Raw genomic sequence first — 27,901 nt, forward strand, 5'->3', positions numbered from 1 at the left:
ATATGAAATGATAATAAATATATCGACGCTTGAAAGGCAGACGTGACTAAGCGACAATAACTGCTTTGTACATAAATGATAGTTAGGCAATAACCATATTCGATGCGCAAAAAAAATATATTTCTAGGTCTATTAAAATCATTTCAATCCACAGCTACTAGCTAGATTCTACTGTAGCTAGATTCTTTCAAATAAATTTTGTTTTCAAGTATTTCAACTTTAAATTAGTCTACTGTAAAGTTCACGCATTATCGCTTAGTCACGTTTGCCTTTCAAGCGTCGATATATACTTCGCTACTATTTTTTCTACCACATCTGTCTTAACCGAGAAAATATTTTAATTAAAGAGATTTGTATCATAATTTTCCTATATTCGCTCTATAAAAGTCTCTTCTACAAACTATTCTGTTATCAGAGTACCGTTTTATGGCCCACTCACCCACCCACGCTCGCTGCGAGCGCTCTTGTAATACCTACTTCAAATGTTTTGATTCCTTATTGGATCGGTAAGTTGCTGTCTAATATATATATTTTTTTTCTCATCGTTTTTATTTTCAGAAAACCTATCTTTGGTCTAATAATATAGCAGGGTACTAAATTATATTTTTAGGGATATTGCGTGAGTATCGTCGCCGGTATTTTAGTTGGATGAAACTGGAATAGTAGCTTCATATTAAAAGGTTAGGACCGTGATGGATTTGCGTGTTAATAGAGTATTTCACATGCGAATTTGATCTCTAATCTGTAGTTTGTAAGGGCGCTATCGGGAACGTTAAGAAACTCGCACTAAGCACACTGATCACAGTAATAGGAACGCTCCAGGCTACCCGAAGGGCGACTCTATTTCCTCTCCACCCACGAGGTTAGCAAACTATCGGTTTATTGTAAAAAAAAGGATTGTGTGTTTTTATGAAACCACGGTAAAAATGAAACTTTTTTTCACATTATAGACATTTAACTCTGACAAACAACATTTACATTAGACACTGACAAAAACAAACAAAATAGCGTGGAGCACTGGCACAAATGAGTAATAGTCTATACACTACACGGTCAGCTGCTGCGAACTATAGGCGCCGCCATATTGGCATTGGCTGCTCTGACGAGCGCCTTTCATTTTATTTCTACTCCGCGGCCGACCGTCACGCGACATGCAACACACAGACGAAAATTTTTGAGATGATGTAATAAAAGTTAATAATTCTGTAGCAGCACAGAATTCGTTCAGTGTAATTATTTATTATATAATATTCTCTTATTATTTGCACTCGTAAAATACGTTTCATAGCTTTGTGATGATAAGCATGAAATCGTTAAATAAAAATATGTTCAATGAGCGAGAAACGTTCCTTCAGACGGTCGAGATATTGCGGGCGATATGAGTGACGTTGATTTTGTACCCTTTGGAATCCAAGTGGCGTACACTAACGAAGAATCCTCTTTCAGTCTTGCGAAAAAAGATTCTTATGCCGGAAGGTAAGTTCTTTCTCGGGTCGTAAAACCAAACAGTGAGTCGATTAAGTAGTTTTAATTATTTCTATTATAAAAAAAAAAACCTGAAAATTTTGGTGTTATTTATTTATTTATTTGTTACTAAAATATATTTTTTATATAATAGTATTTTAGTTATAATGTTTCAAAAGCAAAAATTTCAATCAACGGTTTGTATGTTAAATCATACGGAAATTGTTAATCTTTCAAATCTTTATTCCCTACGAAGGATTCCTGAGAATGGCATTGGACAAATTAATGATTTAACAATAAAAGATTTCCCTGTAATCGGACCACATTTCAAAAATAATTACTTCAATTGCCAACGGGAAACAGATTAAATCGCATTCTGTACGGACAAGGAGTAATTGATTTTATCGGTAATCCAATAAAGTCTACAGTCGATTGATTTCTCCGTGAAAGCGACTGCGGGATTCTGACCCAATTCGTCAAGAATCCTATGCTATTATCGACAGCTATGTTAAGAGAGGTTGGTATTGAGATCAAGCGTTAATTACTACTCAATTTATTGAACAAGAAAGTGAAGGTTCCAAATAAACACCTTAGATATTCGTTATAAGGAACTCGCAGTTATTTTAACCTGATTCTTGGTGAACACGATCTATCAATGTGCGATTTTTTTAATTTTGCCGAAACTAAACCGATCTTCAAGTTTTTTTTTTGCTTAGATGGATGGACGAGCTCACAGCCCACCTGGTGTTAAGTGGTTACTGGAGCCCATAGACATCTACAACGTAAATGCGCCACCCACCTCTGAGATATAAGTTCTAAGATCTCAGAATAGCTACAACGGCTACCCCACCCTTCGAACCGAAACGCATTACTGCTTCACGGCGGAAATAGGCGGGGTGGTGGTACCTACCCGTGCGGACTCCCAAGAGGTCCTACCACCAGTGATTACGCAAATTATAATTTTGCGGGTTTGATTTTTATTACACGATGTTATTCCTTCACCGTGGACGTCAATCGTGAACATTTGTTGAGTACGTATTTCATTAGAAAAATTGGTACCCGCCTGCGGGATTCGAACACCGGTGCATCGCTACATACGAATGCACCGGACGTCTTATCCTTTAGGCCACAACGACTTCAGAAAATATTTCTATGTACCCCAGATATTAACAACAAAGAACATGCTATAATTAAAATTGGACGCCCGAAGTTTATTTGTCACTCGCGTGGGTGGCTCTGAATTGCGGGCTCGCACGGACCGATCCCGCCACGCTGCCCACGGACCGCTATTGTACAATACAATTGAGACAAATGCTTCGATGTGGGCAGAGCATTTCTCCATCAAAATCATCATCAGTGACTTGTGCCGTCGATTCCTGAATGATGATATAAAATGATGATGATCTGCAATCTGTGACTTGTAGGAAGCGTTTACGTTGGAACCCTCACGCGGCTCACGGGTGACCCTCATGGCCCGAAAGGTTCAGTAAGATAAGGCTCACCGTGAGCACCGTGACCTGAATGAAAATACTCGATTTTTTATATGGCGTTGAACGTGTTAAGACAGTGCCGCTTGGAATTAGAATATTGAAATTTAACAAATGACCCAGAATGCGAAAAATTTAAATTAATTCCACTTATGAGGCGTCTTCAAATACCTTTTATTGTCTTTTAGTATTGTCCATAACCATCACAACATGGATACCGCACACACTTTGAGATATGAACTGTGAGATGGTTTACCCATAAGCGCGATAACAAAGGTAACTCTCTGGTAGAGTTAGGTTTTTTTTTTTTATCAAAAATAAGTTATATAATAATATAGCTCTCTGGGAAAAAGGTGCAAAACAAACTTAGCAAGCTTAACTCTTTGTTTTCATAATCCTATTCTTCCAAAGGCCGCTTAATACATTTATAACAGCACTAGCGACCCGCCCTCGCTTCGCTTCGGAAACATTAAAACACACATGAAACCAAAAAAAAATAATAAAAAAAAAATAAAAAAAAGTAGCCTATGTTCATCAGGGACAATGTCGGCTTCTAATGGAAAAATAATTTTTCAAATCGGTCCAGTAGTTTCGGAGCCTATTCGAAACAAACAAACAAACAAATCTTTCCTCTTTATAATATTAGTATAGACAATAGTCATGATAAATAGAAATGTTCCGAAAATAAACATCTATTTTGGAATACGCTTTGACTGATTTTTTATTGCCGTTATAGACATACGAGCATACAGCCCAACTGATGGTGAGTGGTTACCGTCGTCTATGGGCGTCAGGAATGCCAGGGGCACAGCCAAGCCGCTGCCTACCGCTTAAACCGGTTTTGAGATAGAACTTTAATTAATGTACGTCTTTCACTAAAGATGCACACACACCTCACTCGAGAAACAATTTATGTCATCGAGCGATGAACGATTATGAAGTTTCTTTAAAAAAATATCTCGAAAAATCTTCTTCTCTGATTCCCGTTCGTGCAAACTCGGACTGGGCCTTAAAACGTTATACGGCTTATTTACGACTTATTAAACTTTCTTATTTTCTCATCTAGATCGGATCAGGTTGCTTCCTTCTGCTTCGAGAATATTCTGAAATTTTCCAGATTATATCCTCGCGAAATTCGTTTTATTGAGTTCTGGAGGGTTGTACAATTCTGAGGACGGGCCACAAAGGTTTTTAAGTTGAAGATATCTACTCCGAAAATTTTGTTGGTCAATTTAATGAAACTGATGTTCGCCCAATAATGGAAATTCGACAATTAACTGTTACCTCAAAACTTACAAACATGCATTAGTTTTTCTCTTTTGTTTTACATACAAATTTTAAAAACAAAATTATCTTTGTTTCCAAATAGTGAGACTAAAATATTTTGTAGAAATTAGTTTGTCAAAATAGTAAAAAAAATTTTTTTTTTTAAACTAAAATCTTTCGCCCTTATCATCGTAGTAATGATGATAAAAATCAAATGAATCTACCGTTATTGGTCGTTGATTTTCGAGTTAAACGAGCATTTTGATTTTGATGAAAATCGTGCTGAAAGATTCAATTGCATCAAATCAAAAGAACCATTTAAAAAAAAACATCAATCAAAGTGATTGTTTGTGTACAATACATCAAAAATATTTCTATTAATTAGCCGATAACATTTTGAAGAAATCCAGGGCTGGACCCTTAGGGCACACGTATCTAATGATCCGAGTGTGGTTGTAAAGTCACCCGTGAAGTATAAATGCTTCCTTAAGGAAGCTTTTGACTGCTTCACAGAAAAAACGGGCACAACAGTGGGGCTACACCATTTCTTCTTCATCGTACACTTTTGTGGGATCGGCGCAGCATGTCCTGTTTTTCCACTTGGACCTATCATACCTCTGCATACCCTTCTCTCGCATAACCTCTTTCACTTAGTCCATTTAACTATTTTTAGAAGGTCCCTTCCTCACATGACCGTCTACTTTCATACCCTTAAAAAGCTCCATTTAATACGTTACATTATTTAACTACGAGTATATTTTCAGTTCAGTGAAAAACCGATGAGATTCAAAGCCTTGGGATGTTGTAAGATATAGCATAAGTTAGCTTGAAACTATTTTTGGGACGATCCAATTCCAACATAAGTATTTTAGATTCAGAAAACTACCGACGAAACTCGAGCCCGTCTCGGGAACTTCAAAACTTACGTTTTCGGGAGCTTTTCGAAAGTTCAATTGTCCAAAGTTTTATTACGTATCTTGTCATAATTTTAGGGCAAAGTTTTAATTAAATTTTAATCAAATATCTTTGTACTGATTGGCCTGTCGTCAAATGTTGTGCTTTCATAAGTTCTGACGGCGGACTGTTTACTCACTAGTTCAAATTAAAATTTATTAAAAACATAATTAGATTTATGCTTTACCAAGGAAACTTTGAGAAGAGTCTTTGCTGCCAATAAGGTGTCACTCTTTTTTTGTTTTTTATTGCCTACATGTGTGGACAAGCTCACAGCCCATCTGGTGTTAAGTGGTTACTGGAATCCATAGACATCTACAACGTAAATGCGCCACACGCCTTGAGATATAAGTTCTAAGGTCTCAGTATAGTTACAACGGCTGCCTCACCCTTCAAACCGAAACGCATTACTGCTTCACGGCAGAAATAGGCGGGGCGGTGGTACCTACCCGTGCGGACTTACAAGAAGTCCTACCACCAGTAATTATAAATAAGCAAATTATAATTTTACGGGTTTGATTTTTATTACACGATGTTATTTCTTCACCGTGGAACTCAATCGTGAACATTTGTTGAGTACGTATTGCATTAGAAAAATTTGTACCCGTCTGCAGGACTCGAACACCGTTGCATCGCTACATACGAATGCACCGGACGTCTTATCCTTTAGGCCACGACGACACTCACCATCAAATAGATTTTGCGGCGAATGTCTGCGAGAGTAATTAAAAATATTCACTTCAAGGTAAGCACGTAGGCAACAAGAGCGCTATGCCTCTGTGCAATAAGTTTTTGACAAATAAGAACGGCATTTTCACGCGCTTTGTGCAGTGCAGCCAACTGTTTGAAAAATTTCCCCCTAAAGCAATTTCAAAAACCACTAAATTCAAAACAAAACTCCCCAACGACGGGCCAAGTAATTATTCATTACAATATAAGTAAAGAAATAAATAAAAATAGTAAATAATTAGTTAATAACAATAGTTTTTAGTATTTTTAAGTATTTTTCTTTAATTTCATCACATTATGAAATTGTTATTTTTATTGATGTACGTAGATTTTTTTTTAAAAATACAATTAAAATTTTATCTCTAAAAATATGCCCAAAAAATTTCACCCCCTAACAAAATCCCTGTATACATTTTTTCCTCCTAAATTTTGGAGGAAAACCCCGGAGTTGGCATCACTGGCTTTGTGTAGACTTGATCAAATCTTATAGAATACCTATTTATTATTATTTGACTTTGTGCATAATTTTTACGAAGGAAAAAACAGTTCTGTGGAAAAAGAAGAGTGGAGTGCACATTAGGAACATCTCGCTATCTCTTTCGCACGCCCTAAATCAACATGTTACCTTTATAAAATTAGGTATAAGATATTACCGTCATCAAATATATCGTCAAATACTACCACATCCTATATAAGCAATTTATTGAATGAAGCTTAAAGATTAAGAATTTGCAAACTTAGGTACCAAGATTTATAATTTATTTGTTCTCTTGATTTTGACAGAAAGCACATAGTTACTTTGTAATGTTTACCGCTTAAATTCATTATGGCTTAGAATTTCAAAGATTCCTAAAAATAAAACACAGAGATGTTATTAAATCTCCTTCTAAGATCTTAAATCTTTGAGCCGGTGCCGAGAACCTTCCGATGTAATTAAGATTCGGTATTTAGTGTCCAATTACGGAATTGTCGGAGCGTGCAATACTTTTTTTTTATTGTATAACTTCTCCCGTTTGTAAATGTAGCGAATATTTTCATCATAATTACGGTAAGTTTCGTACAAAGTGTTTTTACACAGCCTGTAGATCATTAGAAGTCGTGGCAGACCCGAACTTCGATGGTTTGATGGCGTGGAGCCATCAAAGTTATCGGTGTCAGGAACTGGAAGGAGGAAGCCCTGAACAGAGCAGTCTGGAGAGACATACTGGACCAGGCTAAGGACCACCCTGGGCTGTAAGGCCTAAGATGATGATGATGATGATGATGTAGATCTTTTCGTTCGTGGAAAATAACGAAGCAAATATTTATTTATATTAGCATTCTTAACATTTTAGCTTCTGGTTATGTAGCTTATAATTAGTTTGTATTATAAAAATATATATATTAATACGTGAAGCAAAAACTTTGTAGCCCTTTTTACGAAAATTGCGCGGACGGAGGAGAATGAAATTTTCCACACTTATAGAGAATATAGAGAAGAAGTGCACAATGCTAATATTTTTTAAAAATAATGCATAAAATATACATTAAATCAATAAAGAAAACATTACACACACTACATACCATGTATTTGACGCACACACGCATGCATACTATTTATTGTCAAACTTTTGTTCTTGACGTCTGTTGTCAAATTGAGAATAGATTAAATATTGTTTGTCTTTATTCATATTTTTCTATTGTGTAGCCTTAGCAAATTTTGTGATTATAGAAGTATAAAATACAATCATAATAGTGTACAAACTTACAATTCCAATTAATTATAGTCGAATTTCGACTACTGCGGGACCTCTAGTTATAGAAACAATTTAAACACATATGATTTTCTCGGGACTGAATGATACCTATGTATATATGTTTTTATTTCTTAGATGGGTGAAAGAACTCACAGCCCACTTGGTGTTAAGTGGTTACTGGAACCCATAGACATCTACAACGTAAATGCGTCATCCACCTTGCGATATAATTTCTAAGGTCTCAAGTATAGTTACAACGGCTGCCCCACCCTTCAAATCGAAACGCATTACTACTTCACGGCAGAAATAGGCAGGGTGGTGGTACCTACCCGCGCGAACTCACAAGAGGTCCTACCACCAGTAATTACGCAAATTATAATTTTACGGGTTTGATTTTTATTCCACGATGTTATTCCTTCACCGTGGAACTCAATCGGGAACATTTGTTGAGTACGTATTTAATTAGAAAAATTGGTATCCGCCTGCGGGATTCGAACACCGGTGCGTCGCTCAACACGAATACACCGGACATCTTATCGTTTAGGCCACGACGGTTTGAAGGATGGGGCAGCCATTGTAACTATACTTGAGACCTTAGAACTTATATATCAAGGTGGGTGACGCATTTACATTGTAGGCGTCTATGTTCTCCAGTAACCACTTAACATCAGGTGGGCTGTGAGCTCGTCCACCCATCTAAGCAAAATAATAATAATTTTAAACTGTTATACAATTAAAGTATCAAACTGATTCGCTTGGCGTTCGAACGTTGTGCTCGCAACACGTTGGGCGCCATTATATTTATGAATAATTCATGAAGACAAAATCAACCAATGGAGGCCAAACAATCTTGATATTTTATGATATTATTCGTATTCGAGTCTTGTTTTATGCTAATTAACTTAGAATACGTAATTTTAAATTTTCTGATTTAAATGGAGACTTCAAGAACGTTTCGAAGGTAGTATTAACATTTTGATTTGTACAATAGAATATTATATAGAATATTATATAATAGAATATTGGTACAATAGAAAATTAATGAATAATTTATCCTATGTTTTTATTAGCTCTTCTTGTACATAAACAATCGTCGCCAAAGGCAATCGATCATTTAATTTTTTTAGTGTCACGCCATAGATAAGCCAGAGCCATATAAGTTACAAGTCAAACGTTAATGTGTAACCTGTAATTAATGCGGAGCTTACTTGTCCCCAATCATTTGAGGCCAAATTAACCTAAGCTAATCATAATTCGTGACGTGATCGTTACTGGTAATTCTTTGTTCTTCTTCTCAGTCGTACACTCCTGGCGGAGTGGTCGTGGTTAGGTCAAGGTCTTATTGCTTGGTTGCGGCTTTTGCGAGACTCCTCCATCTCTCTCTATTTGTGGCGGTGCTTGTACATGTTCCGGTAATTCAATTTCCTTCAAAATGAATAGAGATGTCCGATTTGTGTATTAATCTCGATTTAATTTGGCGATTTCCGCGAACACGCAATCGAATACAGTAGAAGAGATTGGGACCCCACATGGATCGGTACCACAGTCGTGCCTGTTTCCAGCGCGAGCCATTCACGCGTCCGGAACGTGGGAAGGGTCGGATATCGTAATTCCAATGCAAATGAGATTTCGGCCTAATGTCTCGTAATAAGCCTTGAAAGAGCACGGTGCTATATGTCATAGTGCCTTGATACAACCACGTAATGTGACATAATAATCATTGTATTCCGCCTGTGACTATAATTCTAATACGGACCGTGCTTAATACTGGAGTTCACCTTACATTCAATTCCTTTCATTAGATTGCAATGGTGAAAATTTTTTTTTACTAACAATCACGCCACGTTCACTGGTCCCGAGCTAAGCTCGTAAAGAACTTGTGTTACAGGTACCAGATAACGGAAATAAATATAAGGTTTTTTATTATTATACACGTACATATATTTAATATACATCCATAACCCTGGAAAGGACATTTAATTTTTATATTTATCATACAAATATTTTCCCTAGGCGGAATTCAAATCCGTGACCCCCTTGTGTAGTGACCATGTCACTTACCACTACACCAGACGGCCGTTAATTATGCTTTATGTTAAGTTTCCTTCACATCAAAATAACTGTGTTAGCATGTTTGGCAACAGAATGAGACAAATTGGCCAATTTGTGACCCAGGATAGGTGCCTCATGGAGTGGAACCATAAGAGCAAAAATAATGGGGCGTAACAATACTCTTTAGTAAGAGACAGATACGTTTTCTTCTTCTCGTCATATTAGCAATTTAGGAGAATATTATATACTATATTTAGGGTAATTAATAGGTTAATAAATATGTTTCAAGTGAATCTCATTATTCTATCTTAATATTTATATATTGAACGATTTTCTTGTGTTCTTCTGTAGTTCTTGTGTATTTGATGTAGAATATAAATAAACATTATCATTTATTGGCATAGACAAGAGAAACTTCTCATTAAACCTACACATATATCTTAGGCATCTGGGAAAATGGTTTTCTGCGCTTTGAAAATACCAAACTCCAAATTCCGTCCATTAGAAGCACAGTAAGTTTGGACGCCCACCAAAATTTAATTAAAACTATCGCCACATCAAAATATGCTTACAGGTTGGTATGTATTTAAAGAACCGCAGAAGCGAGGCCGTAGAGAATGCCGACCGGCATTTTCACTTAAATTAGAGGACTTTAGAATTGTTCCCGTTGGGATTGGCAGGGAATCGAATTAAACACGGTTAAAGGAATGCTTCGCTGCGAAACGATTTTAATAAGGTCCCCTCTGAGTGATGAGATGTTCGGAGCGCTAATACCACATTTATAAATTTGCGTATTTGCTGGTTCGTTGGAGAGTGCAATGCTTGCATAAATAAGTACCATTTTTATTCGGGTTCAATTTTGTTACAGAGCTCATGATGTGTTTGTTCTTGCAGACAGAAAAGCTCTTGCTTCCAACGTGCGGAATCGTTAGGAATGTCAAGATACTGATGCTATCCATTATCACCCCTGAATACATCTAATATCGTCGTACCTTCAGTCGTGCTCTTCATGCTAATATTGCTACTACAGTAGGTTTTATTTCAAAAATCGAAAACACTATGTTAGTCTTTATGCAATAGGTTAGGGTAGAACTTGTTGTGTTCACGAAACGCCAGCAATTGAGCTGAATGGAAGAAAATCGAGATAACCACATGTTGACTATGTGTCCTACTGAAAACACACATGACTTTCAAAGCAATCAAGAAAAGTATTTACCGATGTACTAACTACTAAATTAATTTGTGGCAGCAGGTAAAATTAATTGTATTTCAAATAAATAGCACCGGCTTAGCGACTCCTCCATAGATGTTGTGAAAACACAACAGTCGGATGGAAACCTGTTTCTCATTTTGTTTACCGTAAGCCAATATCCGTTAGGAGCGGTCGGCTTTTCAAACAAACGCGCAATTTGTTCCCTTCTACATGCCAAGTTGAGCTTTAAATCAAACAAAACCTTAGCCACAATACCTTCTCTACCTATTAGGTGTGTTTGAGTATGGATCCAAAATTTTATTTACGATAAACTGTACTAAAGCCACTTTGTTACATGAAATTACAGCTTTGCTAATTAATTAGATAAACTAAGGGTCCTTCCAAATGCATCGCGCGGGTCAAATGTTTTTAAGCCTGTGACATAGAATGTATTACTCGCAAAAAGACAAGGACGCGACCAAAAAGATGAATGGCTAATGGAGATACCACACTATGCTATACGTTAGGCTGTCAAAGCGGAGCCTCCAGAGAAAATCACACTTTCGAAACCATACCAAAAGCAGAAAGACGTTTAGTAGGTCGTTTAAACCATCACATTCCATCTTCGGTGATCCCGCTGCTAAGAGAAGCAAAGATATCTCGACCATTCCGCTTCCAGTCCAAATAAATGGTGCCCTCGAGGAGATATTTCGAATTTGCAGGACTGCATTCGCAAACAACACAGCAAGGTTGACAATTTTAATTAAATACACTTACCGCGTTAAGTAAAACAAAGGACCGGCAAAGAAAAAAACCACCTTTAGTTTATAGTAGGGCTTATCAAACCTTTGCGTGTTTTTAAATTGGTCCCGCCCCCCATGGCAGAAAGATGTGTCTTCAAAAGATTTGGATTCTAGACGTGTATTCTAAACAGGAAAAAAAAATCCTTATTTGTATAAATACCTATTTTAAACAATACCATTTGTCAGAACATTTGTCAGACATCTGTGAAGTCGCAAATTTCCACTGACTAAGAACAAAACTCGTCGTAACTTTAAGCTCACCTGAATCGCGAAATAATTTTAGATCCGCCTTCAGAAGCGACTTCAGCAGTTTTGAGTGCCAAATTATGACGTCATTTGGGACTCGTAAGAATTAAGAGAGGATTAAGCGCCACATTTAGTTGTGTAGCGGTTTTGGCGCGAACTGTAGCTTCGGGAAGTGTACATGTTGAAGATTCGTTTCTTTTGATAGGAAAACGAATTAATGGTTAAACCCGGAGCCTATATATATCACGATGTGAATCCAATTGCTCAAGGAAAGAAGGTAGTTACCTACTCTTTTGAGGAGTATCTATATAACCGGTGCTTAGAGCAGCGCACCACGACCTGCATAACGACACTAGACACGACTGACCCCTCCACTGGGCTTATACTTTAGATTTCTTAAGTTAAAAATATACCTTTAGATCTGATAGACTTTTAGTTCCAGTAATTTATTGATATGCTTCCTTTTGGGTGTTTATTTTAGTCGTAGGTCAAACTTTGAGACGGCTACACGGGCAAAGCGTTCGAAAAACGGTATCTTATTTCCGGCCATCAAAAGTATGTACCGATTTGAAGGGTATGACAAACCCAATCTAGACTTTGGTTTCGTGTCTCAATGTGACTTTTACCGCGTGAGGTCTACGGGCACCAGTACCCACTGCAGGTCAGATATAGGTGTACAGTAAAATCGACATTGGAAATTTAGCCTTGATTAAAATATCAGAAATCATCATAATCTGTGAAAGATTATCGAGCATAAGTAGAAAATGACTTCTTTCTTTCTCCTGAAGGATCAAATATGTTAAGCCGAACCTTTTTACCCTTCGGTTATTCAGAATTACTTTCTGAAAACGAAAAAAAAAAAACCCAAATGCGGATTTGTGATGTCCCTTTGAGCGCTTTAATAGATATTCAATGTGGCTTTTTATTTTGTTGAAGAAACACGTTTCTCTTAGAAGACCAATATTTCTGTTTCATTCAGAATATCTATTTCATATTAAATTCCTGTTTCACGCAAAAGACCTCGCGGCCTCGTAAATTATTAAAAATTTACCTGTATATTGCCTAAGAAAATGTCGTTTAGCATACAGAAAATCCCACTGACACAGTCCGTTGCGTTTCTCGGGTCTTCGCGGGTTTGGGTCGCTATTCAATCCGGTGCTAGATTCTACGAAGCACTGCTCTTGCTAATGCTAGTGTAAGCGAATTCTTTCAGGTTGCGCCCGTGAGCTCACCGACCCGTCCGGGCGTAGCTTGAATAGCTTCTAAGGGAATAAATAGGTTGGGGAAAAAAAATACAGAAAGTAAAATTTTTTTTGTATTAATGTTTAGTTTTATAAAAATCATTTTTTTTTATTGCTTAGCTGTGAGGACGAGCTCACAGCCCACCTGGTGTTAAGTGGTTACTGGAGCCCATAGACATCTACAACGTAAATGCGCCACACACCTTGAGATATAGTTCTAAGGTCTCAGTATTGTCACAACGGCTGCCCCACCCTTTAAACCGAAACGCATTACTGCTTCACAGCAGAAATAGGCGGGGCGGTGGTACCTACCCGTGCGGACTCACAAGAGGTCCTACCACCAGTAATTACGCAAATTATAATTTTGCGGGTTTGATTTTTATTACACGATGTTATTCCTTCACCGTGGAAGTCAATCGTGAACATTTAGTAAGTACGTATTTCATTACAAAAATTGGTACCTGCTTGCGGGATTCGAACACCGGTGCATCGCTCGATACGAATGCACCGGACGTCTTATCCTTTAGGCCACGACGACTTATAAAATTGATTTATGGTTTTATTTCCAGCCATACATAAATTAAATTACCTGTAATGTATTTCAAAATGCCAGCACTGTAAAACGGCAACTTCATAGGTAAAGTGTAGGCAAATGTAGGCTGGTAGGGAGCGGCTTTTCGGTAGGCAGCGACTTGGCTCTGCCCCTGGCATTGCTGAAGTCCATGGGCGACGGTAACCACTCACCATCAGGTGGGCCGTATGATCGTCTACCTACACGGGCAATAAAAAAAAATGTTGCAGCAAATCTTAATTTTTTCCCGAAAAGTATGAACCTATGAAAAAATGGATGGACTGCGTGAAAGACGATATGTGTATTAGGGGAGTGAGCGGAGAGATGGTATATGATAGAGGAGTATGGAAAGAGAAAAACTTTTCCGTTGACTCCAGGTGACTGGGAGAAGGGCAGGAGAATGGTGATGATGAGTGGGGTCGGAGATATACCTATGCTCCTACTATATGGTCTTCCGGGAGTGAACAGGCTTTTTACCTTGAGACATGAGTTCTGTACTGCTTCACGACGTAAATAGGCGGGGTACCTATCTTTTTTCCCCTTACCCATTCGCTGGTAGCCAAAGGGGCTATTTCAGCTACGCCCGGACGGGTATGTGAGCTCACGGGCTCAACCTGAGAGAATTTACTAACATAAGCCCTAGCAAGAGCAGTGTTAAATCTACCACCAGATCGGAATCGCGACCCACTGAGAATATTCGGCGAGAAACTCAGTAGACTGTGCCTATAAGATACCTTTGCGAGATCACAGGACGCCTTACCAGCACTGAATATAAACAAGCGGACGTTACAAAAAGCAGTCACGATCTAGTCTCGAATTTTAAAGTTAATCGTAATGCGAACCGTTCAAATTTGTTACTGCGCTTAAAGAGAGCCGGCTAATTTTTAGTTGCTTATAGTATTACAAGGATTATCTGCGGGCGGTGTCAGATGCTAGACCACCCACGCTATTGGATATCGATTTTTCGGTTCAATGATGGCGGTCAAGAGTATTAAGTAAGGAGTTTATCTTTTTTATTTTTATTGCTTAGATTGGTGGACGATTTCACAGGCCACCTGGTGTTAAGACTTTACTGGAGCCCATAGACATCTACAACGTAAATGCGCCACCCACCTTGAAATATAAGTTCTAAAGTATAGTTACAACGGCTGCCCCACCCTTCAAACCGAAACGCATTACTGTTTCACGGCAGAAATAGGCAGGGTGGTGGTACTTACCCGTGCGGACTCCCAAGAGGTCCTACCATCAGTAAAAAGGTAATGTTGTGGATTGACTTGAACGTTGCTATGAAAGGTGGTAGTTCCAAAATACAGTGGCCACGAGCAACAGTAACTGTGTAAACAGGATCTTTAAGCGCTGAATACGGATTCCGTTGTGAGATTATTGTAAACATACAATTTACTGGAGGTCGTCCAGTGGTCGAAATTCGACTTTAATTAATTTAAATTATAAGTTTGAACATTATTAAGGTTCTATTGTCAAAGATTATTAATAGACTTCTTAAAGCACAGATTTCGCCAACTATAGACAAATAATATTAAAGACAAAGAATATAATCAGTTCTTAATTTAACTACAGACCACACAGACAGAAAAGAGTATATATGCGTGTGTGTGTCAAATACATGGTAGTGTGTGTAATGTTTTTTTTATTGATTTAATAAAAAAATTATGCATAATTAAAAAAAATATGCATATTATATAAAATTAGCATTCTCCATTCCTTCTTTATATTCTCTAATAGCGAACCACCCTCGCTTCGCTTCGGAAACTGTAATTTATTATTGATTTCTCCACTATTTTATGGATGTTATTATACATATAACCTTCCTCTTCAATCACTCTATCTATTAAAAAAAAACCGCATCAAAATCCGTTGCGTAGTTTTAAAGATTTAAGGGTACATAGGGACAGAGAAAGCCACTTTGTTTTTTACATGTAGTGATAAGTGTGTGAAATTTTTGCTTCATGTATTAATCTATAGGTTACAAACGCTTGACATAATGCTGACGGATTCGTTGTTTTCGGAAATGGAATAGTACGAAAAATATCAGAATTCGGTTCAAAACCCTGCGTATAGCCTACGTATTCTATCTAGACAACTCAAGCTTAATTCTCCCCATTCTTGTCTATTATCTGTCTGTTCCAACTGTAATTTCTCAGAGTGTTACACAGAGAAGCTTAGCTCAACTAGTCGAGAAAAGTACGAATGCAACGAGCGTTTCAATTTAAGCGGATTATACTTCGTGTTGCCTCGGAGATACTTGAGATCAGGTTTCGTTGCAGCGAGAATTATGCCTAACTAGATGATGGTTTTTTTTTTGATAACGCCATCTTGTTGTGTCTTTAAAGCGGTTAGTTGCCCTCAATTAAGAAAAATAGTATTATTATTCGCCAATAGATGTCGGGAAGAGTCGATTATTGAAAACACGAATAACACGAATATATCGATTTATCGCCCCCAAAATCCCCTGTATACTAAATTATATAAAAATCATTGGAGCCGTTTCCGAGATTCGGATTATATATATATTAATATACAGGAATTGCTCGTTTAAAGGTATAAGATTATTTTCTTTCGTGTTATTTTTATTCGTAGTATTTTTGGGCAATAGTCTGGATTTGACAGAGGGCAGGGCTATGTGCCTGTTTTAGTTGAGAAGCAGTCATACTTTTCGACACGAAGTTTATGTATGACTGATTTAATGACAAAAGTAACTGAATACCTCTGAAGATCACCATCTTTGGTACCGTAAATCTATGGGCTGCAAGATGAGCTGTCCTCTTTTCTCCATTTAATACAAATAATGTGACAATTGAAACTTGTGAATTTCAGGGTAAAATCTATGAGTTTACGGACTTTCCGATGGTAAATGGAGATCTGGAACGCTTCAGAATACCGCCAAGTAAATTAGCTAGCAGCCCGCGGTTTCTATTTCCTTCCAAACAACTGTTTAAGAAGCACATAATACCAAAGCACTGGCTAATAGAAAGTTCATTACAGATCCAAATGCCACGTAGATCTATGAAAACACAGGTCAGAACACATGTGGTATTAGCAGAATTTACCGTAGTTAATAATACTGTCACCTTTAATTTGTTCGTTGTGACTGCATCATCTCCTCATAAACTACACCTAGGCTTGAACCAGCTCAGTATTTGAGTGAACCTCAAGTCCGTCTGAACAAGATACGATCTTAACAATACAGACCATAATAAAGAAATAACTTCACATATTATACTGCTTAATAAGCTTAAAAGCAATCATTCCAAATCAAAACGAGGACACTCCGTGTTTATCCATAAAGAGTCTCCAAGGCCCTGATTTTGAAAGATTGGCACAACCTATAATCTGTATGATATCATAAAAAGCACGTATATTTAATCTGCTGTCAAGTCAGGAAATTCGGGGTCATTGGATTTAGTAGCCGAGTAAAGACAACAAACATTCACCTTGAGTCACCAGATAGAAGTTTTATCCGTCACATCCAAATGAATGCTTCGCGTCCGATATGAGCGAATTGGTAGTATCACTGAAGACTTATTGTGTTCTATTCTATCAGCCCATAGATGTCCATTGCCGGATATAGGTCTCCTTAAGTCTCACCACAAAGATCGGTTCTGCGCTGTTTGCGTCCAGTCGATCCCCGCGAACCTCAATAGGTCGTCCGTCCATCTTGTGGGAGACCTATATCCGTATAGTATTTTAAAAGTCGTTGTGGTCTCAAGAATAAGACCTCCGATGCATTCGTATCTAGCGATTCTCTGGTGTTCGAATCCCGCAAACAGGTACTAATTTTCCTAATAAAGTACGTAATTCCTGATAATAACATCGTGAGGCAGCCGTTGTACTATAAAAAACTGAGACCTTAGAACTCATATCTCAAGGTAGGTGGCGGCATTTACGTTGTAGATGTCTATGGGCTCCAGTAACCAATCAGCACCAGGTTGGCCGTGAGCTCGTCCACACAAAGAAGCCGTAAAAAAGAAGTATATTACCAGTAAAATAAAAGGGGTTACTAGCTTTTGTACGTAGCCTATATTTTCTGACCCTTGACAATGTGCAAACAAAATTTTATGACGTGCGATTTAGTCTTTGAGATCTGAAAGGATTATGAAAATGCTCATTTTCGCAAATGAGAGAGGGGGGGGCGTAGAAAGAATCCAAAAAGGGCTTACTGCTTCGACTAGGGAATATAATAGAGTTACTGCTATTGTATGGTATAGTGGTAGGAACAGTTAGAGCTCATGTCTCAAAGGTAGCGGCATTTACGTTATGCATGTCTATAGGATTCTGCGAGTGTTTAAATCCCAAGGATCGGATGGATATGATAGGACCCTGGGCTCGATTGCCGGTCTGAGCAACAAGAAATAAATGGTGGTACAGGAAGCCGCGGTCACATACCTGTATCATCAGTGTAAGATTCTCCAACCTCAAAACTGCCATATTTCATAAAGCTTGTATACGTGTATTAAATTCATTTCATACAATAATGGGAGGATATGAAATTTTATAGAACACTATAAAAGCTCCGGTTTGAAAGCTTACGTTTACTAACGTGAAGCATATTTATTAGAAATGTTTTATGATCCCGTCCGTTCGTTTCCACCGAGTCATGATCCATATTTCTATGAATAGTTTATTGGCGACAACTCGACGCATATGTGACGTGCTGGATGTAGAAGATTTGTATTATGTAATCTTTAGGATTCGGTTATACAATAACCTATTAGAAAATATGTAATTCTGTTAGAAGAATGTCATGTTGTGCCATTCTGATTGATGGTACTGGCCAATTGTACTTTTTTGTATTTAATGTTTTGCTTTTTTTTATTTGGTTTAAAATAAAGTATACTCTCTCTCTCTCTCTCCTCACCATCCCTCTCCCCTCCTTCTCTCTCCCTCTCTGTCTCCCTTTCTCTCATGTTCAATACCAAGATTTCAGAACGAATATTCCTAATAGGCCTTGGCGAACGGTTACGTCGATGAAGACATAATATTATCGTCTAATAAAAACCAAAATCGGAAAGTGTATCAATTTGCGTGATTACCAGAAGGTCTTCACAAGTCTGGAAGGGTCTTGTCTACTTCCGTAAGGAAAAAGCTTTGCGTTACGGGGGATACTAATGCCTAACAATGGCGTTCACACTTCACCCTAATGTCACATGTTAGACAGCACTATACCTTGTCCATAGGCCCAAACAATTCCTTCAAACTTGCACACTGCTCAATAACCCGTTCAACAAAACAAGTTCGTACCCATGCTGTTGTTTGATTCGGTTATAGTTTACGAGTAGTCGCCATCTGATGTCGAACCTCTACAAGATATTAGGTTTGGGACTATCAAATTACAAGGGAAGTTAATGGGATCTTAAACGAATTACATTAAGTAAGACGTCATTAAACAGAGGCGTGCGAGGGAGATAGTGATATGTTCTTAATAAAGCCGTAACTCTTTTTTTTTGTTGCTTAGATGGGTGGACGAGCTCACAGCCCACCTGGTGTTAAGTGGTTACTGGAGCCCATAGACATCTACAACGTAAATGCGCCACCCACTTTCAGATATGAGTTCTAAGGTCTTAGTATAGTTACAACGGCTACCCCACCCTTCAAACCGAAACGCATTCCTGTTTCACGGCAGAAATAGGCAGGGTGGTGATACTTACCTGTGCGGACTCAAAAGAGGTCCTACCACCAGTAATTACGTAAATTATAATTTTGCGGGTTTGATTTTTATGACACGATGTTATTCCTTCACCGTGGAAGTCAATCGTGAGCATTTATTGAGTACGTATTTCATTAGAAAAAATGGTACCCGCCTGAGATTCAAACACCGGGTACATTGCTCAACACGTACGCACCAGACGTCTTATTCTCTAGGCCACGACGCTTCAAATTTTTGATTCATTTCAAAATTAAACCTTAAACTATTTACATTCGATGGTGTTGAGTGTTGAGAAATTTAGGAAACAGCGCTATGATTTCTGATACGCTGTCTCGAAGCCCCGTCCCGCACAGCTGAACTTCCCCAATGATGAAACGTGTGAAATCACACGATACCAGAATTTACTGTAATTATGTAAGGCGCCTGAAAGGTTACGCAAACTTAAAAGTTTCGTTCGGTAGAGCTTAGGAAATGTAAGTAGGGTTTTAAGTTTACCCTGTTAAATTTGTGAAAATTAATTTGGTGGTGGAACCTCTTGTGAGTCCGCGCGGGTAGGTACCACCGCCCTGCCTATTGCTGCCGTGAAGCAGTAATGCGTTTCGGTTTGAAGGGTGGAGCCGCCGTTGTAACTTTACTGAGACTTTAAAACTTATATCTTAAGGTGGGTGACGCATTTACGTCGTAGATGTCTATGGGCTCCAGTAACCACTTAACACCAGGTGGGCTGTGAGCTCACCCAACCATCTAAGCAATTAAATAAAAATACAAAAAATTCAAATACAAATCATTTATTGCAACTGAAATATCCTCCAAGTGTTTTGGATGTGCCAAGCTGGTTGAATGTCAAAAGGTGCTCACGGGCTCAACCTGAAAGAATTTGTTAAAACTGGTCCTAGCAAGAGTTTTCTTTTTTTTTTTTGTCTCCTATGCTTATAGCCTTGAGAGGCTATTTCAGCTTCGCCATAACGTTTGTAGGTGAGCTCGCGGTGCTCAAACCGGAGAGTTGCTAACACTGACCCTAGCAAGAGAAGTGCTTCGCAGAATCTGCCACCGGATCGGAAACGCGACCCACTGAGAAGATCCGGTGAGAAACTTAGTGGGCCAGAGCAAGAGCAGTGCTTCGCATAATCTACCATGCGATCGGAAGCCTGACTCACTGAGAAGATCTGGCGAGAAATTCAGTGGGCTGTGTCTATGGGCTAGTTCACTCGTCTACTCTTGGACGTAATCGACGAATTCGACGGAGACTGTGACGTAAATTTAATTGAGTTTAAATCATGCTCAACTGCACAAAGGTTCCTTGTTTGCTGTTAACGAATCAACGACGCTTCATACATTAATGGCTGTGATTGGCCAACGATGACGTCATATCGCACGAACCAATCACAACTCAGGAAGCACATTAGTGGCACCAATTGTCAAAATTTAAAATTTTTTACACGAAGAAAAAAGATGGATGCGCATTTCAATTCTATATTTGTAATATAATTAAAAATAATATAATGAGTTTTTGAAGAAGTAAACGCATTTATTCATTTTCTTGGCCACCTCAAGATACCTCTAAGAAATAGACACAGCATTTGCTTTATCAAACACATAAGCAGGAGTAAACGTTCTCCAGCTTAGAAGAATCGGAAGAAAGGATTAAGCTACATAAATTCCAAATTCGGTACGAAATTTTTAAAAGCGTGTATAAATGTTGAAAACACCTCAAAGTGCTTTTATTACAACAAGCCAAAACGAAAATAACTTTTCAAAAGCCTAATTCGTTAAGCTTTTTCACCTTTACAACGAAAGCCCTCAAACAGCCACGAAAATAAACAAGTAGAATTTTGAAAAACACATCTAAATGCGCGAGACGGGCTGAACAAGAACTATAGACTGTACTTCGTAGACTTTTAAAATGGGGGTAAAATCTCGAAGACTTAATTTGATTTTTAAAATAGGGAGTGTTATATCTTCGAAGACTTGATTTCCCAAACTGATTGTCTCAATTTTATTTTATTTTATTGCTTACATGGGTGGACGAGCTCACAGCCCACCTGGTGTTAGGTTGTTACTGGAGCCCATAGACATCTACAACGTAAATGCGCCACCCACTTTGAGACATAATTTCTAAGGTCTCAAGTATAGTTACAGTTACAGCGGCTGCCCCACCTTTCAAACCGAAACGCATTACTGCTTCACGGCAGAAATAAGCAGGGTGGTGGTACCTACCCGCGCGGACTCTCAAGAGGTCCTACCACCAGTAAAACTCCAAAACGGCTGGCATGACTGTTTAAAAGTAGATACTGGCATGTTGATGATACCTTTCTGTATGAGCTCAGAATACTCCTATCCTGTCCTATCACAAAGCATATTACAAATAAGAAAATCGATTTTCTTTCTGGAAGTTATTCAAGAACGCTCATCTCTTATCAAACCTGTTTCGATTTGAATCCAGCGTAGCCTCAAAGGATCTGGATCTGGACTGCCCAATAATGCAACACTGGACACGTGTGCATTTTGAGCACTCTGGATCCAAACCAGCCTTTAGGTTAAGGTAGTTTTCATGTTAATTTAGAGTTTTTGTTTTATTATTATTATTATTAGATTTTTTGTTTTTATTATTATTAATATTGTTTTAGTCCTAGATTAGTTATTATTATTATTTAATTTTAGTATAAATGAAATGTTAATGCAATGAAATGAAGACGTGTAATATGGATGTAAAATCTGAAGTAAATTAAATAAAAAAAAAAAAAAAAAAGCACATTAAGAAAAACACCGATATTGAGTTTAATCCTAGACGATTGACACGTAATAACTAAATAACGCACTATGGATCTGGCACTAAGACGGCCAATTACAGAGAAAACGCCATTTGAACATAACAATAGCACACACTGAACCGAATTATACAATCTGTTCTTATGGCGCTGTGGAAAAGTAGCTCGGATTATGTTTTTTTTTATTATAATCTTTACTGGTAGGTGTATTTGTTAAACATTTGTAAAAACAGACCTCTTTAGTTTTAAATTAAATTTTTTTTATTGCTTAGATGTGTGGTTGAGCTCACAGCCCACCTGGTGTTAAGTGGTTACTGGAGCCCATAGACATCTATAACGTAAATGCGTCACCCACCTTAAGATACAAGTTCTAAGGTCTCAAGTATAGTTACAACGGCTGCCCCGCTCTTCAAACCGAAACGCATTACTGCTTCACGGCAGAAATAGGCAGGGTGGTGGTACCTACCCGTGCGGACTCACAAGAGGTCCTCGAGAGCAGCTGCTTCGCGAATGGATCTACTACCGGATCGGAATTACGGCCCGCTGAGAAGACCGGGTTAAGTTGCACATCGAATCCGTTCGGCATTTAGCACATTGTATTAGAACAAAGAAACAATTTTGTTGAATTTTTTGTTTTTTATTGATCATTATACGGTTTTAAGGGAACACGAAAAGTTGTTCTGAAATTCAGAAAACAATGGCAATTTCACTAGGCTCGTCGTGTTTTCTGTTCAAAATTTATTCGATAGGATCAACGGAGCAGAGATAAACTATGTGTGTGCACAGTACTCTCCACAATGACTGAATTCATTTGGGTGCTCGACTGTGGTCATTCGTGTGGCGAGATAAGCTTCGCCAATAGGCAACGTCAACGTTTGACGTTGTTTTAATCCAAATCAATTAACGGATGAAAACGATATGCCTATTTGAATAATGTACGTCATAGCTGGGGTTGCCTTCGGTCGCTCAGTCTATTATCAGTATTCTTTTTTGTTTATTTTTTTTTATTGCCTTTGTAGGCAGACGGGCATACGACCCACCTGATGGTGAGTGGTTACCGTCGCCCATGGACTTCAGCAATGCCAGGGGCAGAGCCAAGCCGCTGCCTACAATGCCTGCTGCCGACAATGCCTTCTGTTGCTGCCTATTCGTCAGCAACAGAACCATTTATTACCAGGTGAAGGACCGTACACTTATCTACCGTCGATGGATAAAAACCAAATGGCTTGCATTCCACTTTAAACCCTGGTCAAGAAGTACGCAAGGCTTATTAATGAAACAGAGTCATTAGAAAATTTAATTACACCAGGAAAACTTAAATGTAGCTTAAAGCTTCCGCAGCAGCTACGGAGTTTTTGTGCGTAATGAGTGCCATTCGTCTTGCGTGAGCCGAGTCGTATTTTTTTTTTGCAAGCGCTAATGCAAGTTAATGTGAACTTTTTGAAGCCTTCTTTTCGGAATGTTTTTTTTTTATTGCTAGATGGGTAGACGAGCTCACAGCCCACCTGGTGTTAAGTGGTTACTGGAGCCCATAGACATTTACGACGTAAATGCGCCACCCACCTTGAGATATAAGTTCTAAGGTCTCAAGTATAGTTACAACGGCTGCCCCACCCTTCAAACCGAAACGCATTACTGCTTCACGGCAGAAATAGGCAGCGTGGTGGTACTCACCCGCACGGACTCACAAGAGGTCCTACCACCAGTAATAAAGTTCTATAGTTGTGGTCACTTGAAGCCGCCACCCATCACAAGACATGAAGTGTAAGCTACAATTTAAGCTTCAATATAATGGCTGTCACACCGAACAAACCGTACCGCCAAGCTGCTTCGTGGCAGTAATGAGCCGGCTAGTGGCAGCCTACCCGTGCGGATTAAGAATACGCCCTAAGACTTATAACTCCTAATCACCTCAGTACAATTCTGAGGTTTGGAAGTTTGTTTTACTAACGAAGCCTCCTGCACTGAACACACGTAGTTCCAAATCGATTAGTATAATAGCAATCAATCACTTTGTTATTATAATATATTTGTTTTCGAAATGTGACGAATTGAGTGAAAGGAATTATTAGTGCGTAGTGATTTTCTAATTTACCTGCAATAACATTTATAAATAACTGGGTGTGGTTTTTGACTGGTGGTAGGACGTCTTGTGAGTCCGCGCGGGTAGGTACCACCGCCCTGCCTATTTCTGCCGTGAATCAGTAATGCGTTTCGGTTTAAAGGGTGGGGCAGCCGTTGTAATTATATTGAGACCTTAGAACTTATATCTTAAGGTGGGTGGCGCATTTACGTTGTAGATGTCTATGGACTCCAGTAACCACTTAACTAGAGGTGGGTTGTGAGCTCGTCCACACATCTAAGCAATAAAAAAATGGATTGAGAAATGATAAATAAATTTTTAATGCAGATTGTATACTTTCACCGAAAAGCTCATGAGCGAATCTAGAGGCTTTATTATGAGCATTAACGTATTTTTAATGAATTTTGTGCTATATACTTATACCTATTTAGGAATTTAGTTTATTATTTGGTAGTTCTATTGATGTTTTTTATTTATTTAATTTACTCAATTTACTGGGTTGTATTAGGAAGCATCCCCTAGTTTCTTTGCAATTCTTATTGGTTTTTATTTAATGCGTTCATGAGTTAACTTATCTTCAATTTAGTGTAACGTGTAATTGGCCACCCGGGCCCATGGACATCAAAACGACATTGCCCGCACCGTCTGTCTTACCCTACAAACCAGAATATATCAATCACCGAGCTATGACAAGATCGTGATACCTATGTGGCGGTAGCAATCCTAAAACCCAAAATATTTGATAGACCCCTGAATCTCGCTACCGAAATTTTCAAAATAAGCTTACCTATACAAAAGCTCCGAACAACAACATTCGGAGCGTCGGTCTACCGAGCAATATCAGGCGCTCTGTGGAAGATCTTCCCTTTGTCGTCAACTCCGAAAGCTACCCTTACGGGCTTATAATAGGTCACAGGCATAGCCATGAACAAGACTTGTGACAGATTCTGTCTTCTCCATCGCATTACCCACCACTGGAACAGGACTATTCCCTACCACCTTTCCAAATGGATTCTCGTAATCCCTCATTTTTCCCGAGAACTACATTCTCGAAGGTATCTTGAAAACAGCAGCTTGGCTACTGTTACCGATGTCGTTGGGCGACGGTAACCTTTTACGATCAGGTTGAGAATAGAATATTGCTAACGTCGTATACCCGTATAGAAGTATACCCGTCTTCTAGAAGAATGGAAAATATAAGCGTAGCACGTGAAGGCTGTCGAACTGGAAGACGTATTTTTGCATTGCAGAAGAGATATTAGAGTTTAAGTTTTTACGTAGTTCAAAATTGAACTCTTTTTTAATTTCATTGTATGTAATTCAGAAACTCTATTAAGTTTAAGGAAATTAAAGAAACTCACAATGTATTATGTTTATTTAAGTATAAACAGATACCCATTTTTTTTATTGCTAATTTTGCATCTTAAGTGGTCATCGGAGCCCATGGACAACAATGTTAATGCCGCTACCCACCCACCTTGAGACATAAGTTCTAAGTCTCAGTTTTTACAAGACAACGACTGCCCCACCCTACAAACCGAAATGCGTGCGGGTTCTTTTTTTTTTTTTTTTTTTTTTTTTTATTGCTTAGATGGGTGGACGAGCTCACAGCCCACCTGGTGTTAAGTGGTTACTGGAGCCCATAGACATCCACAACGTAAATGCGCCACCCACCTTGAGATACAAGTTCTAAGGTCTCATGTATAGTTACAACGGCTGCCCCACCCTTCAAACCGAAACGCATTACTGCTTCACGGCAGAAATAGGCAGGGTGGTGGTACCCACCCGCGCGGACTCACAAGAGGTCCTACCACCAGTAGTTCACAAGACGCGCTACCACCAGCAAATACGCAAATTATAATTTTTCCAGTTTTGATTTTTATTACACGGCGCTATTCCTTCACAGTGGAAATCATTCATGAACGTTTTTGTTAAATACATATTTATTTCATTAGGAAAAATAGTCGATAGCACGAATGCAATTTTAATAGTAGTAAATACAGAATTTTAAGGAATTTTATAACAATATATTAATTTGACGAATTTATGCTACGTAATATCTGGAAAGAAACCTTAGATTATAAATCACGTAGATTTTTAATTAATTATTTTAACAACACAAAAAACAACAGCCTAGTACGCACTTTAGAAAACTGAGAATTTTCGCGAAAAATAATAATATACCTATACAATGGAAAATATTAAAAAATCGGTTTTATATATACATAAGCAAAGACTCACCTGTTGTCCGGTAATAGAGCCCGGCGTCCGCGAAATTCGATTACTCCACTGACGAATTAAACGGAGAAAAAAATTAACTAACAAAAAATATCTATTACCCGACACGTGTATGTAATTTTACGACTTTTGTTTTGAGCTAAACGTACCCCAAAAGTGCATTCCGCTTTGCAGATTTGCGAACGAATTTAATTCAATAAGATAAATTGTCTGTTGATTTAATGAGATCGAGTTTGAGGGAGACGCGCGCGGCGTTTCGCGACCGGGGTACGACTGAAAACAGGGGTTGAAACGCTAGAGTCCAGTGGGTGTTTTCGCTGATTCTCTTTCGCTTGAAGACCCATAAAAGCTGTTGGTGCGAAAGGGACAGCCGAATAGACTAGAGGGGACCCCGAACGTTTCTAGATATCAGAAATTTTGTAGGCGTTATAATTTTAACATTTCATTAAGGTTTACGGATTGATGAAGACATTTTTTTTTTGACTGCCGCGTCTATTTATAGGCTACCTATTCTTTTGAGACCTTTTTTTATATTTTATGAATTGCATATAATTTCTTTATTTGTGACTAGCTTCTGCCCGCGACTCCGTCCGCGTGGAATAGTTACTTTGGCATAACGCAAAATTTCATCCCCACTTCATTTACCTAGTAAGTGAAAATATCTTGAAACATTCTTTATTGGTGCTCCACTTGTATTGGTCTTACCGTGATGTTATATAGCCTATAGCCTTTCACAATAAATGGGCTATCTAACAGTGAAAGAATTTTTCAATTAGCGCGTTCAAACAAACAAACTCTTCAGCTTTATAATATTAGTATAGATATACAAAATATATTTGTATTTGGCGTACATAGTTGATTCTTAAACAGATAATATTCATAGGTTAATCATTGTAATGTAGATGGGAGCTTAATCTGCATACCTTTTATCTTAATTTGGTACTTTACAATGGCAAAAAGAGGAGGTGTTTTGCTGAATGGAAATTGAATTCCATCCAACAAAACAGTCAATTTCGCGAACAGGTTTTCCCAGTTAGTATTTACTCATAGATGCTCACCTAGGTACGCGTTCACGACCCATTATGAGTCTAAATGGCTAAACACTGCCATCCTGCCTATTACAACAATGAAGCAGTTATAAATTAAGATTAGAACTGTGAAAAAAAAGAATTGGCAATTTACGCCAAATATAGAGAGGCACCTCGACAATTAAGTATGCTTTTCTATGAGCTTATACGAAACCGATGAGCTTAACTTTAAGCTTTTAATCTAAAGCTTACACCCGCATTTGAGGCAGTAAGGGGGAAGAACGAAAATGAATCTTCAACTAACATGTACTTTCTAAAGCTTACCACAATATGTCCTTGGATGAAACTAAGCACACATTTACCAACGAGTTGAGACGT

At 38.3% G+C, this 27,901-nt stretch overlaps 1 protein-coding gene across 1 annotated transcript in view; it reads right to left on the reverse strand.

Annotated features, from left to right (window-relative positions):
* The window catches only part of LOC105842607 (uncharacterized), an 87,147-nt gene extending 60,377 nt beyond the window's left edge, over nt 1-26,770 (reverse strand). Inside the window, exon 1 of the mRNA XM_038020925.2 lies at nt 26,499-26,770. The gene's annotated coding sequence lies outside the window, so the exon portion shown is untranslated. The remainder of the gene's footprint in view (nt 1-26,498) is intronic.
* Nucleotides 26,771-27,901: the final 1,131 nt, after the last annotated feature.

The sequence above is a fragment of the Bombyx mori genome, chromosome 27, assembly GCF_030269925.1.
Source record: "Bombyx mori chromosome 27, ASM3026992v2".
Taxonomy (NCBI): Eukaryota; Metazoa; Arthropoda; class Insecta; order Lepidoptera; family Bombycidae; genus Bombyx; species Bombyx mori.